Raw genomic sequence first — 14,048 nt, 5'->3', positions numbered from 1 at the left:
GCAGTTGATATTGATTTCCCCGCTTTACAGACGGGGATTAGAGGCAGAGAGCTGTGACTTTCTAAGATGAGGACTTGCAGCAGGGCCAGAGGCAGCATTTGAAGCCAGGCAGCCTGACTCAGGCCGGTGTGTCTTCCTGGTATGCTTGACTGCCTGGAGGCCATCTCTAGGTTCCAGGTGGCTGGACTGGGGTGGCACAGCGGAAGTGCCCAGGACATCAGATACGTTTTTTGGTGGTCTTTGCTGGGGGGGGGGGGTTCAGAAGCTTAGTGCAGCCAGGGAAAGAATCCCAAGGTGAGATGAAGGGTGGACATGGGACTGGAAGGTGGGTGGCCCTTGTCCTTACACATAGGTCATATTGGGTCCCCTCTGGCAGCTCCAAGGATCATCTACATTCTTTCGTCCTCTGGAATGTCGCTGGATTGAGTATGGTTCTAAGGCTGGGGCTGATATTTAGGCCTTGAAACTCTTTGCCTTTTATAGAGATGTTCCTGGTGTGGGCCGCTTGCGTGGGCTCTGCGCTGTGCCCCCAGCCTGGCCTGCTTGGGGTCGAGTCTGAGTTTCGAAGGTAAGTTCACGACCCGTTGTCCATGCTCCATCACCCCCAACCCCTCATGGGGAAGGGGTACCTCCGGGCTGGTTGGGGCTTTGGTCCTTTGGTGTGGGGGAGCAGACTGGTAAGGAGGCTCATTCCATTTCCCTTAGTAGGCCATGGGCCACGGCAAACACACCCTCCCAGTCCAGAACCCGTGATCCGTGGAGCTGCACACTCCTTTGGCCACATTGACAGTGGTTTTCATTGCTGCAGTAATAAATTATGCTTTTTAAGGATGAGGATGTCACCCAGCTGTTGAGTGGTTTCAACTTCCAGATGTTCCTCTGGAAACAGAGGGGGTGCATGATGGAATCACTTTAAAAGTTGAGGCACAAGAAGATCTCATTGACTTTTTTTTTTCCTGGTACCGGAGATTAAACCAAGAGTGCTTAACCACGGAGCCACATCCCCAGCTCTTTTTATATTTCTTATTTAGAGACAGGGTCTTGCTAAGTTGCTTAGCAAGAATCAGGGCCCTTGGTGAATTGCTGAGGCTGCCTTGAACTTGCAATCCTCCTGCCTCAGCCTCCTGAGCCATTGGGATTACAGGTGTGTGCCACCGTGTCTAGGAGCTTTCAGTGACTTTGCTGCCATCCCTAGGGGAGGTGTGGTGTGTCTCTGTAGGGAAATGGGCAGCCACTTGCTGAGGTGACTGCATGAAGAATAGTTAAATGGTGAGTGAAGCAAGAGAAGTTCACCAGGTACCCTGGGGTCCGAGACCCAGAGAGGTTGGGATTAGTTTGGATTTCCAGTGCTGTCCAAGTGCTTGAAGATTCTTTTTTAAAACATTTGTTAAAAGTTTTTTTTTTTTTTTTAAATATCTTTATTTTATTTATTTATTTATGTGGTGCTGAGGATGGAACCCAGCAGTGCCTCACGTGTGCTAGGCGAGCCTGCCACTGAGCTACGGCCCCAGCCCTTGACACTTGATAGAGCAAAACCTGAATTGAAATGTGTTGTGCGTGTAAAATGCCCTCCATATTTGAAGACTTCGTTAAAATGAAGAGATAACATAGAATATCTTAATTTTTCTACATTGATTACATGTTGAAATAAAATTTGTATATACTAGGTTAAACAAAATCTATTATCAACAACCATTTCACTTGTTTCTTTTTAAACTACGTATATGTGGTTAGCATTATATTTCTTTTTTTTTTTAAATATTTATTTTTTAGTTGTAGATGGACACCATACCTTTATTTATTTATTTAATGTGGTGCTGAGGATCAAACCCTGGGCCTCAAACGTGGGAGGTGAGCGCTCTACCTCTGAGGCACAATCCCAGCCCTAGCATGATATTTCTATGCAATGCTGCCAAGGCAGACCCCAGTGGTGGGCTTTAGAGTTGTGTGGTGTGCAAACTGTACAACCATGTGTGGCAGACCTCCCATGTCCAGATCAGACTTCTTGGGTTGAATCTTGACTCTACCAATAATCACCTGTGTGAAACTGGTGCGACTGTTTCACTGAACTTCAGTTGTCTTATCTGTAAAATGAGTATTGTAATCGTACCTACTTCGAATGCCTATGAAGTGCTTGGAACGGTGTCTGGTGCAGCGAGTGTTGGTGGTCTCATTGTTATTGTAGTGGTGGTTGCTTTTATAAACTGCAGACATGTAGCTACAAAGATGTAGTCAATGGGGAACCAGAAAAGGGAAGGAAGCAGAAAATCGATGCCGTGATTATCGGAGGGCAGGAGTCGGTCCCGGCAAGACAGGGTGCACTCCAGAGCCGCAGGGCTCCAGCCCTGGGAGTGGGAGTCGGGGCTGCAGGCAGTCGGGAGATGGGAAGGAGGTGGTGGGCAGGTGGGACAGCACCTGGGGGGCTCACCTGGGTGGGAGCCTGGCTCAGAGCAGGTCGCAGTGTGTGAGCAGGAAGGGAGCCCAGCTAAGGGGACCAGCAGCAGGCGTGGGTGGGGCTTGCAGTTCAATGGAGCCAGGAGGCTTTGGGCTGGAGAGTGACGTGGCTGGAGTTGGGGATCACGTTGGTAGCTGCTCTGGGAGGCTGTACTGGTAACAAGGATAAGAGGAGATGCTGCTCCGAAGACCGTGCATTTTTCATTGTTCCTGTTGAATCTTCACCTTCCAAGTGCCATGTGCCCTGCGCCCACGTCTGCAGCCCCTCTGCACAGGCCCCACAATGGGAACGGCCCGCACCTCAAGTTGGCCTCCGTCTGGCCGGCCTCAGGCTCTTGTGCCAGCCCCTGGCCGAGGCTGCCTGCCAGTCCCCTGCCAGTGACTTTGCATCAACGGGGACTTCCTAAACATGAGAGAGGGCGGTGAGCGGGCCGCAGGGAGCTTCTTCTGCTCTTGGTGTGTTAATTCTGATTCTAATTCCTTTAAAAGAAAATTAGATTTCTAGTGAAAATAATACCTGCATGTATTTTAGATCAAGTGGGTAAGCTTATATGGAAAGTCAGAGTCCCCTGGCCCTGACAGCTTGTCTGTAGTTCTGTCCCTGAGTGGAGCAGGGGCAGGTCCGTATCTCTAAATAACAGGCTCCTGCTGCTGCCTCTCAGTTGACTTCATCCTCTGTGCCTGGGCCCTCAGCGGTGTCCTGTGACTCAGCCCTGTGAGGCAGAGGTCCACGTGCCTGCCCCTGCTACACCCACCTTGCAATTCCAGCCTCTGTGCCTTTCACATTGGCAATAACACAGCTATTCCCTCGCACACCTACAGTGAACACTCTGCTCCTCATCGGCCAGATGGTTTTTATTGATTTATTTTTTTGCAGTATTGGGGATCGACCCCAGGGGTGCTTCACCCTGAGCTACGTTCCCACCTTTTTTTGTTTGCTTTAGGTTTTGTGTTGGGACTGGATCTTGCTGACTTCTGAGGCTGGCCTCAACCTTGCAGTCCTGCCTCAGCCTCTCGTGGCACCGGGATCACAGGGTGGAGCACCACGCCCGGCTGCTAGGTTAATTCTGGAAGTTGGAGACTTCTCTGTGGCCTCTCCACGGCGGTCACTGCACATCTACGCAGTGGACTCTGGCCAAGTGTCCGTTCTCTCCAGCCCTTCCTTTGTTCTGGCTTTTCTAACTGCCCGCACTTCCCTTGAAGTCCTGTAATTTCTTGAGTATGACAGTCCCCTCTTTTTTCCAAGGTTTTGCTTTCTGTGGTTTCAGTTATCCATGGTCAGCTGTGGTCCCACAGTCTTAAAGGGGAAACTCCAGAAGTCACCAATTCCTGAGTTTCCAATTGCTTGCTCTTGTGAGTAGTGCAGTGAAACCTTGCCGGTCTCTTCCTCGGGCTCCTGGGACGTGAATCCTTCCTCTGTGCAGCATATCCTTGCTGTATGCGCTTCCCGCCCTTTAGTTGCTTTGCCGGGTGGGTTTATCAGATTGACTGCCCTGTCACAGGGCTTGTGTTCAAATAGCCCTTCATTTACTTAATGATAGCCCTGAAGTTCAAGAGCAGTGAAGCTGGCCATTTAGGGCATTCCAAAGAGTAGCCATAAAGTGCTTCCTTTAGGTGAAAAGGCAGAAATTATTGGCTTAAAAAGAAAGGAAAAAGCTGGGCACATCTTGGGAGGCTGAGGCAGGAGGATCACAAGTTCGGAGCCAGCCTCACCAAAATCAAAACTAAAAGGGGCTGGGGATGTGGCTCAGTGGTTAAGTGCCCTTTAGCTCAGTGGCGGTGCACTTGCCCAGCGCGTGCAAGGCCCTGGGTTCAGTTGCCAGCACCAGAAAAACAAAGAACCAAACAAGTTTGCACGCTGAGATCCCGGGGTGAGTTTTTGTTGTTAATTTCCTACTGTTTCTAATTTTTAAATTAAACATGATCACAGGTATGTATGGAAACACGTGGTGTGCGTAGGGTTTGGTGCTCTTCAAGGTTTCAGGCATCCTCTGCGGGTTTTGGAATGAGTCTCCAGGTGGTTTTGAGTTCTGGGTTCCCTCAAGGCCCTCAGCCCGGCCCCTCAGGTAACTCCCCGGGGGCCCTCTAGACCCTGCTCCCCTGCTCTGATGGCTGTCGTCCGGCTCAGTGTAGACGGATTCTAGGACTAGTTTCTGGTCCTCACTGCTCTTCTGGGCTGGAGCCCCTTCCTGCCGGGTCTTCTATCAGTCTTTTTCTAGGTTTGCTCTCTGAATTTGCAGGATCGTGCACTTTGTTAGGCTCATCATCTGAAAATGACAAGAAAGCTAAGTGGACGCTTCACCTGGTCTCAGATGTTACTTGTTGCTCATTTCATCCAGTGGCACAGGTCATCATTATTATTTCTTTTTCAAATAATGCTTATATGTCTGAGGATGTGTGTGTGTGTATCCTCACGTGTGTGTGTGTGTATGTGCGTGCGTGTGCACATGTTCCATCTTTCAGATTTTTTTTTTTTTTTTTAGGATAGGTTGCTACAACTGGAATTACCAGGGTAACGGTTCTAGAGATCTTCAGGCCCTTAATGCATATGGTTTAGTTGTTTTCCCCTTTAGTTGTGTCAAGTTCCGTGACAAGGCATCTCCTGCATTCTTCCTCCCTGGAGCTGCTTTCTGGTGAACTTGAGCCTGTGAGTCCAGGGAGGAGTGGCGTTGCTGAGGTGAAGGAGACGCCTCTTCCGTGTTTGTCACTGCTTCTCTGTATGCTTTTGGCTTTGGAGCAGTTTCACAGGAGCCTAGAAAGTTTTTACCTCGAGGTTTGCTGTGGCTGAGTGGAAGGAATCCTGTCCCGAGTCAGTCTCATCGGAAAGTTGCTTGGCTTCCGTTTGCCTTGTGCTCTCAGGCGTGAAAGAGTGGATGACAGTGGCCACTTTAGGGTGGGTGGAGGGTGAAGTGAAATCACGTAACTCTGACTGCTAAGTGTAATATTCCATTTCAGGATGTGATCATGGAAGTCAGAAGTATGGGTCTTGGATATAGAATCAAAGGGCTCGGCTTCCGCCCCTGATGCTTTTTCTAACTGGATGTTTGTACTGGTAAGCTTTCCGTCACTGAAACAGAATACCCGAGATAGAAACTTGAAAAGAGAAAAGGTTGATTTTGGTTCACGGCTTTAGAGGTTTCATTCCATGACTGAGGAACCTTGTTGGTTTGGGGCCTGTGGGGAGGTAGCACATCACGGAGAGAGTATGGAGGAAAGCTGCTCACCTCATAGTGGCCAGGAAGCTGGAGAGACAGAAAGGAAGGAAGAGCCCAGTGGCCCTTTAAGGGCACATCCACAAGGACCTAAAACCTCCCAGTAGGCCACCTGTTAAGGTTCCCCCACCTTCCAGGAGGGCCATGCTGATGACCAAGCCTTTGATGCCTGGACCCTGGGGACCACACACTATAGCAGTGTTCTTAGCAGAGTCCCAGAGACCTAGGTGATATGGCTTGCAGCGCTTCCCAGCCACGTTCCTGTTCCCTAAAATGATGAGCAGGAGAAGAGTGCGTCTATATCCTGTTTCTCAAACCTTTACCAGCTATATGATTTTGGGTAAATTGCTTCTCCTCTTGACCTTATTTTTGTTTTCTGCAAAATGGGAATAATAGGGATTGCCCCTAATTCCTAAGAGAACTGTGCAGGTTACACAAGGCGGTGCCTGGAACTTGCTGGGCCTGGTGCCGGACCCTGGCACATTCTCAGCAAAGGCCAGTTATCCCTATTGGACACAGCAGATCCGGTGATTCCCTCCACCACATCCTAGCAACCTGCGCTTTTGCTTCATAAGCTGCTTGCTTCTGGCCTCTGGCTGGGCGGGTTCATAGTTTGGAATCTTTACAGTCAGAGGGGACCCGTCCAAGCCTGTCATTTGATGGATGACAAAGTTAGTCTCCAGATGGCAAGTGACTATTTTGGAGTCTCCTAACCATTCCCATTTGTGAATATGTATGTGCAAGCACACACACACACACACACACACACAAGCATATATGCACAGGCTGGCTCTGGAGGGGTTCACCAAGAGTGCTTGCTTCTGAGGACAGGGGCCTCTGGGGGGCCGGAAGCTGACCTTCCCTGGGTGTCTCTGCATCCAGTTGTGGCCCTGACCCTGTGTACCTTTGAGTTCTTCAGTTATAAGAATCAAGTTCTCATAAGTCCACCAGGTAGTGAAAAGCCTTGGAGTGCCCTCCTGCTTCTTAATGCAGGCCCAGAAGCCCTAAGAGGATTCCACAACCTGGTGGTTTTATAGCTGTCCATCTGAAGCCCCCTGATGTGCAGCCAGAGTCCTGGACATCCATCCTTGGCTCCTGGGCAGCTGACCACCCACTGTTCTGTTCTGGGGTGGCCTGGGTGAGGGAACTGTGGGCCTGACCCAGAGTCCTGAGGCTGGAGGCCTGGGCCACCCCCTGTCTGCTCCTTTCCGGCCAGGGACTCCTCATGCACAAGGCAGTGTCTGGGCAGCTCCCTGTCCTCCTGTGAACCAGGGCCTCTCCCAGGAATTTCAGGGCCGCCCTGAAGTCGGGTCTGAGCTGCTCCCCCAGGCTCTATGTGCCGAGTTGGCAGCTCCCTAGAAACATTTCCTCCCCCTTCTTTCTGACACATGGGGTGGATTCCCTATTCCATCCCTGCCCATGAGTGTCAGGGGTCATGTGAGTTGAGTCCTGCAAGAGCATCGTGCTTGGTGACCCTGACGGGACAGGGGAAGAAAGGCTGAAATCCATCTTTCTCTCAAAGCTTTTGATCTTGATTCTGGTGCAAAGCCCCGTCCCTCATTTCTCCCAGCCCATTGTCACATCTGGTGACTGGGCTGTTAGGGCCCAGTTACTGACTTTTGGAGGCCATCTAGTTCAATCGTAAGTCTTTTTTTTTAACTCAGTGACCACTTCAGGAAACATCAAAGTGTTTATGGGACCCCCTTTTGTTTCTCCATTCAAAATGGAAAGAGGCATGTTGAGCCACGGCGGGGGCAGGTGGGGGTGTATCTTCTTACCCCTGGGATGTCCACCCTTTTGGACGGAAGGCTGTGGGTGGGTGTTCTGAAGCCGGCTTCCGCCTCTTCATGCTCATCAAGAGCTTCTTACTATTCATCTAACTCCTTGTTCCCAGGTGAGGGAAGCTGAGGCCCAGAGTGGACATGGAGCACGTGTGGGAGAGGCTCTGTGGAGTGGGCTTCGGGTGAGTGAGACACTGTTACTCCCAAACAACAACAACCACAACCACAACAACAATCACAACCACAACCACAACCACAGCAGTCATCACTATGAGAGGCGGCTGCTGCCAAGTGTGGGTCTGTGTCCCGGCTGCCTTGGGAAGGCCCAGTGGCGTCTCCTCTCTGCCTGATGGCAGCACAGGCCTGTGGCCTTTGTATTTCTCCTTGGCTCCAGATGTATTTTGAAATTTAAATGATAAAGCAAACAAGCCCTTTAGAAGCTGTAGAAGACTTGCGTGAAACCTCTCCAGGGTGGTTTTGGGAACCAGTGGAGGCTGGGGTTCCTTTTAAGCACTGGGAGAGAGGGACATTGAGGAGACTGCGCCGCAGAGTGAATGGCTGCATTCATCCCACGAAGCTCAGCGGATGAGCCGGAAGATGATGCCCGTCCTCCCGGGCTCACCCTTTTATGGATGTGCTTGTGGCCAATTTGTCTTCCCTCAAAATGGAGAGCTGACAAGATGGGCTATTTTTTCCTGTTAAAAATAATTACGCGCCATTCCAAGTTCCGCGCCTCAACCAGTTAAAGATTTTTGGGTCTTTTGCCCAGAATGTCTTCACAAGGTGAGCTTGTTTGTGTAGGAGCCCAGTGTGACAATGATGACTCAGGTCAGGGACTACAAAAGACTCTGTGATGAGCAAACAAATAATTATTGCATATATTGTATATAATAAAACCTTTAATATGTATATTAAAAGCATATCTCTGTATATTAGATGGGTGGTCCCAGCAACAAAAATGTACAATGCAGCTGCAGAAGGAGGCCTTCCTCCATTGCTTTTAAGTGTGCTCTTAGAGCGATTGGTAGCTGGATCCTTTCTCCTTGGTAACCAGAGCTTCCCAGAAACCCTTTCCAACAGAAGAGCTGCCGACGCCTTGTAAGCAGGAAGAGCTTCCAGGTGTTGCTTCTCAGGCCTTGCTTTAAAATTTTTATTTTTGTTTTTATTGAACATCAGTTCTATTAAAAAAAATAGTGGCTGCTTAGTCCTTATCAAGAACTTGCTTTTTGGAGTCCAATGAGGTTTGAATCTCTGCTGTGTGCCACGTATCAGCTTTGTGAACTTGAGCAGGGGGCATCTCTTCTCCCATGCTTAGTGTCCCATCTGTAAAGTTAGAACAAGAATTCTGTCTTCGTGGGGTGTGGGCATGGACTGGGGAGAGTGTTTATAAAACGTGTGATAGTGTCCTAGGGCTGCCATTGTAAATAGCCACAAAGTGGGTGGCTTTCAATAGTGACGTTTAGCAGGGCATGATGGCACACACCTGTAATCCCAGGGACTCCAGAGGCTGAGGCAGGAGGATCACAAGTTCCAGGCTAGCCTGGACAGCTTGGTGAGATGTTCAGCAACTTAGTGAGACCCATTTTCTCCCTGTCCTCCTGCAAAAAAAAAAAAAAAAAAAAAAAAAAAAAAAAAAAAAATTTATTCTCTCACAGTTCTAGAGCTAGAAGTCCGAACTCAGGGTGTCACGAGGGCCACGTTCTGAGGGCTCTCCTTGCTCTGGTGGTGGCCGGCCACCTTTTGTGCTCCTGGGCTGGAAGCTGCATGGCTGTAGTTTCTGCCTCCATCATGGTCTGACCTCTCCCCATGGGTGGGAGTCTCATCTCCTCTTCCTATAAGGGTGCTAGTTGTTGGATCAGGGCCCACCCTGATCTAGCGTAACCTCATCTGAACTGTTTATCTCTGTGAGGAACCTATTTCCAAATATGGTCACCTTCTGACGTTCTGGTTAGACATGAATTTTGCAGAGAGTTTATTTGACCCCAGTATCGAAGCCTAATGGATAACATCCTAGCCCGTGCCAGCATTTGATATTTTTATAATTGTCACTTGCTAGAGGCGTGGATAGACATTTCTCAGGTAGTATGGGAGCAAGCCACTTATTTGAGGAACAGAAGGAGGGCCAGATGGAGAAGTGGAGTTGTAGGGTGTGGTTGGGGCAGTGGTTGGAGAGGAGCTTGCAGTGTGGAGGGTGACAGTGGAGGGGGGCAGCATGCTGATTAGTTACCAGGGAGAGGGGTGGTGGCCTGGGCTGGGTGCTAACCTGGCAAGTGAAGAGACAATAGTAGATTTAAGTGTTTGGGGGTGGGGTGCCTGGAAGGCCTTGCTCATGAGTTGGATTTGGAGAGTGAGAAGAGTGAATCAAAGATGACTCCATGCTTGGCTTCAGAGACGGGGTGTCTTGAATGGAGGTGGAAGGATGGGGAATAGAAAGTTCTGCTGGAAAATGGTAGGCCATCAGCAAGAGGCTTTTGGAATGACGGATGAGCATTCATTCTCTGAAAATGGCCGTGAATGAGTCTGCTGCAAGAAGAGGTGGGGGGTCACACACCGTTGGATGAGATGAGAGAATTCACATACCGCGTTGACTCGGTCCAAGATTGTTTGACATCCATGGAGTTATTTAATGAATCATGGTGTCCGTTGACATTCTGGAACACAAATACAACCATCTTGAGCAGAACCTGCCCCTCTGCTCTCTCTGTAGGAGGGCCAGGGGCAACAGGATCGTGAGCTTGTTAGCTCCCTTGGCTGCTTGGGCCCTGGTCTTTCCTGGTCACTGTACTTGATGGGGGTTCCTCCGGTTGAGGAGAGGTGGCAAGCCTGACCCCAGGCTTGTGAAGTGAATTGGGCTTTTATGGCCTTTGCACAGGAAGTTCTGGCTCAATTACCTGCTGTGTGCACATAATCCCTTGGGGGAATAATAAATGGGATGGTACTCCCAATGGCTGCTGAGGGATTCAGCTGGATTCCGCAGGTCAGCTTTGGTCAACAAGCAGGCATTCTGTAATCCTCTCTACCTTGCACAGTCCTGCCTGGGGACTTTGAGGCATTGTCTGCATTCCTGTCATGGAATTGCTAATGAGGCTGGTTGGACAGTGACTGCAGGGACGCACCACTCCCTCTGCTGTCCACTCCAGCTCCACCTTTGGGGTAACACCATCCTCCCTCCTTTTTGTATGGTGCTGGAGAGAGGACCCAGAGCCCTGTGCAAGCACTCTACCATGGAGCTGCATCCCCAGGCCTGTGTCCCTCCTGCTCAGCCCAGGCCTCTCCTGTCTGCGCTAGCCTGGCTAGAGCTAGCCTGGCTAGAGCTAGCCCAGCTGGGCAAACAGATTTTGACCAAATGGACAAATTATTTTCCAGAAACCACCTTGTGGATCTCAGGATCTTGGCTTTGGGCTTTGGCTCTGCCTGGCCCTAGAGGTATACGAAGCTGAGCCCTGAGGGCCAACTCGTGTATCCTACTCATTTATCAGCGGTCTAGTCCAGGGATTCTGAAATCTTAACGGACATCAGCATCACCTAGAGGTCTTGTTGAAACCCCCACCCCTACCCCCAGGGGTTAGGGTGAGGCCTGAGGATTGGATCTCTAATAGCTCACAGTGACCCTGAAGTTAAGGACCTTGAAATAAAAGGTTGGAATTTGAATGCAGATGAGACCGGCCAAGATGCACAAGGAAACCCCAGATCAGTCCTGAGGCAGTGGAGTCCCTCACAGAGGCTCAGCTGAGGAGGGTCTAGAGGAGGGACCATGGACAGAGATGGGGAGGTGAAGGGACCAACATGGGAGCCGGTGGGGGCAGGTAGTATGGCTAGAGCTAGGGAGGATGGGCCTCCTGTCAGGGCAGAAGTGTGGAAGGAGCTGGCCCTGCCGCAGGGAGGGTGCCCCCAAAGTCCTACTTTTGAACTCTTCCTCATCGGCCCTATGACTTCCTGGTGTCTCCCGTGGACTGCACTCGTCCAGCAGCCAGTTCTGGGGCCTGCAGGCTTCTGCTCTCTGGGCACTGAGTGGGCAGTGGGCTGAAGGTGGGGCACGGGGTAGCTGGAGGGTAACCCAGAGTTAGGAGGGGAGTGAGCCAGGGAGGGAAGGCTGGGAGGGGAGGCCACACCACACAGGGCCTTCTGCTTTATTGGGAGGGAGTGTGCAGCCAGTGGAAGGCTAGAACAGGCCTGTTTAAATAGGGCTCTGCCATCAGGAGAACCTGCCTCCATGGTGGGTGTGGGCAGGTCCCCTTCTCTCCCCTCCTCCAGGCCCCAGAGCCTGACCTGGGGAGGAAAAGGCCCTTTCCAGCCCCTCCCCGAGCCTCCATGAGCTGTCTGCCTGAAAGACAGGAAGGGAAAGGAGCATCTGCCTCCAAAGAGGATATTCTAGAAGACTTGAGAACCCTGTTTGATTAGAGCATTTAACTCTTTACCCCAGGCTGTCCCCAGAGACTGGCCAGTCCCATTAGGATCTCTGAAAGCTGTGATATTGTGTGGGATGCTGGGAGACAGGCTCAGGGGGGCCAAGGGTGTGGTCTAGTCATGCTGGCCATCTTGGTGGACTCTGTCACTGTCATGGCTGTGCTTCTGCAGAACAGGATGCCCAGATGCTCTCTTGTCTGGTTGGGTTCTCTGGGAGGTGGTACCCAACTGGCTTTGCCCATGCAGGATGCTGGTCCCCGTGGTGTGCCCAGGAGAGGCCCACATGCCCACCGTTTGTTAGGCAGGGGTGGGCTCAAATGTTGTACAGTCCCAGCAGGTTCTGCTGCTGGGTCCCAGGTGACCAAGTCACCCAGAAACCCCTGGCGGGTGGAAGTCCTTTGTCACCATTTTTTTTTTTTTTTTAAACCCCTGAGCTTGCTCTGGGATGGATGATTTGGGACACAGGGGTTGATATCTTTGAACCTCAGTCTCTATACTTGTCACATGAGGACAATGTACAGAAAGTCATGGATTTATGATCTTTAAAATGTTAAGATCTTCAGAATTTAAGATGGTGCAAAACCCATACACACTCAGTGGAAACCATATCTGAGTTGTGAGCCCTTTCCTGGGCCAGTGATAAGCAACACAGTCCTCTGGTTTGGGCTGGGCAGCAGCAGTGAGCCACCCATCCATCAGGAGCTGACCTCTGGTGGTCCATTGGTGGGGGATTGGATGCACTTTGACTTTTTTCAGTTTGTGAGGGTTACTGGATGGAAGCCCATTGTTAATGGAGATGGATCTGTACATCAAAGGTCCCTTGGGAGCAAGGGGAGAGGTTCTGGGCCCCGGCCTGACACAGTCCTGCTCAGTAAATTCTCCTCCAGCTCAGGACTGGATCTTCATGTACCTCTCATGGTGGGAAGGAAGGGGCGGCAGGTGCTACTGTCCTCATCCCATAGGAGGGCAGATTAGACCTGGAGACGCTAAGGAAACACTGAGACTGAGGTGGGTCCCCTGGTGGAGTCCAGGTCTTGGCTCAGGCCTCCTGATCCCAGAGGTGTACACCTGTATTTCTAATTTCAAAGGCACATGAGTGCATTTTAAGTTGTTACTATTTTTAAATTGTTCTATCACTTATTTATATTTGTTATTTATTCATTTGTGATTTATCTTTTGCCAAGTTTTTGTTATCTACCTATTTAGTTAAGGTGTGTGGCCCTTTAAACTATTATGAAAGCGGTGTATTATCAATTCCTGTTATTTGTGCTTTCCCCGATTACCTTGTGTGTGTGTGTGTGTGTGTGTGTGTGTGTGTGGTGCTGGGGATGAACCCAAGGCCCGTGCAAGGCAAGCACTCTACCAGCTGAGCGGTATCCCCAGCGCCCCGGATCACCTTTTTTTTTGATTTTGAATTTCTAAGACAAAACTAAAGATCTGTTTTGCTCTTTGATGGGAGCCTAGTCTGCAGAAGGGACAGGAAGGACCCTACCTACCACCCAGGGTCGGCATAGGGTGAAATCAGGTATGCCCCAGCAGAGACGTGCCATGGGCCCGGTCTTCATAAACCAGGCAACTCTCACGAGGACCTCACTGTTTTCTATGAGGTCCTTGCTGTTCTGGGCAGATATGGTATGAGGTGCTGAGGTGGAATTTGGGACAGATTCCCTAAGAGAAGCCCCCGTCTTTTCAGACAGTGGCTGCCGGACCTGTGCCCTGGGAAGCTGCTGCCCACCTCCCTAGCAGGGGCTCTGGGTATTCTTCACGGTTCCTTGGGGACCCTGCTGACCTCTGAAATATGGACATCTAGGGTTACGAAAGGACCCCACTGGCATTGCTTAGCTGTGAATGGGAGAGCTACCCAGTGAAGGCAGGCCCCGTGTCCTCTCATGATGGTGTGGCGGAGGACTTGTGGAGGCGGGCAGAGCTGGGGCTCTGGGCAGCAGCAGGGTTTGAGCACCTGTGCTTGTGGTTGTGTGTCCACTCACCTGGCTCGCTTCCCTCCTCCACCTTGCCCAGGGGCCTCCGGTGCCTCCACAGCCCGCACGACCCTCTTGCAACCTTCTGATCCTCAGCTTCTTAGTGATACCTCTGGCACCACCTCCTCCAGGAAGGCCTCCCGACTTCCAGCTTCTCTGAACGGGGCCTTTCTCATGGCCTTGCATCTGGTTGTATGTCTTATCCACCGGCTTAA

General features: G+C 50.8%; 1 long non-coding RNA gene across 6 annotated transcripts in view; it reads left to right on the top strand.

The window, feature by feature from the left end:
• Positions 1 to 14,048, top strand: part of LOC139702066 (uncharacterized) — a 140,817-nt gene that overhangs the window by 18,052 nt on the left and 108,717 nt on the right. For 2 of the 6 annotated variants that reach the window (XR_011704651.1, XR_011704652.1), the window contains exons 2-3: positions 5,410 to 5,506; positions 7,561 to 7,629. The exons of 2 other annotated variants lie outside the window; for them this stretch is intronic. This is a non-coding gene — a long non-coding RNA (uncharacterized lncRNA). Of the gene's footprint in view, positions 1 to 547; positions 569 to 5,409; positions 5,507 to 7,560; positions 7,630 to 14,048 lie in introns of those variants that run through there. 2 more of the 6 variants (XR_011704649.1, XR_011704653.1) reach the window with 2 other exon arrangements.

Source organism: Marmota flaviventris, chromosome 15, assembly GCF_047511675.1.
Source record: "Marmota flaviventris isolate mMarFla1 chromosome 15, mMarFla1.hap1, whole genome shotgun sequence".
Lineage (NCBI taxonomy): Eukaryota > Metazoa > Chordata > Mammalia > Rodentia > Sciuridae > Marmota > Marmota flaviventris.
This window is presented reverse-complemented; position numbering and strand designations above follow the sequence as displayed.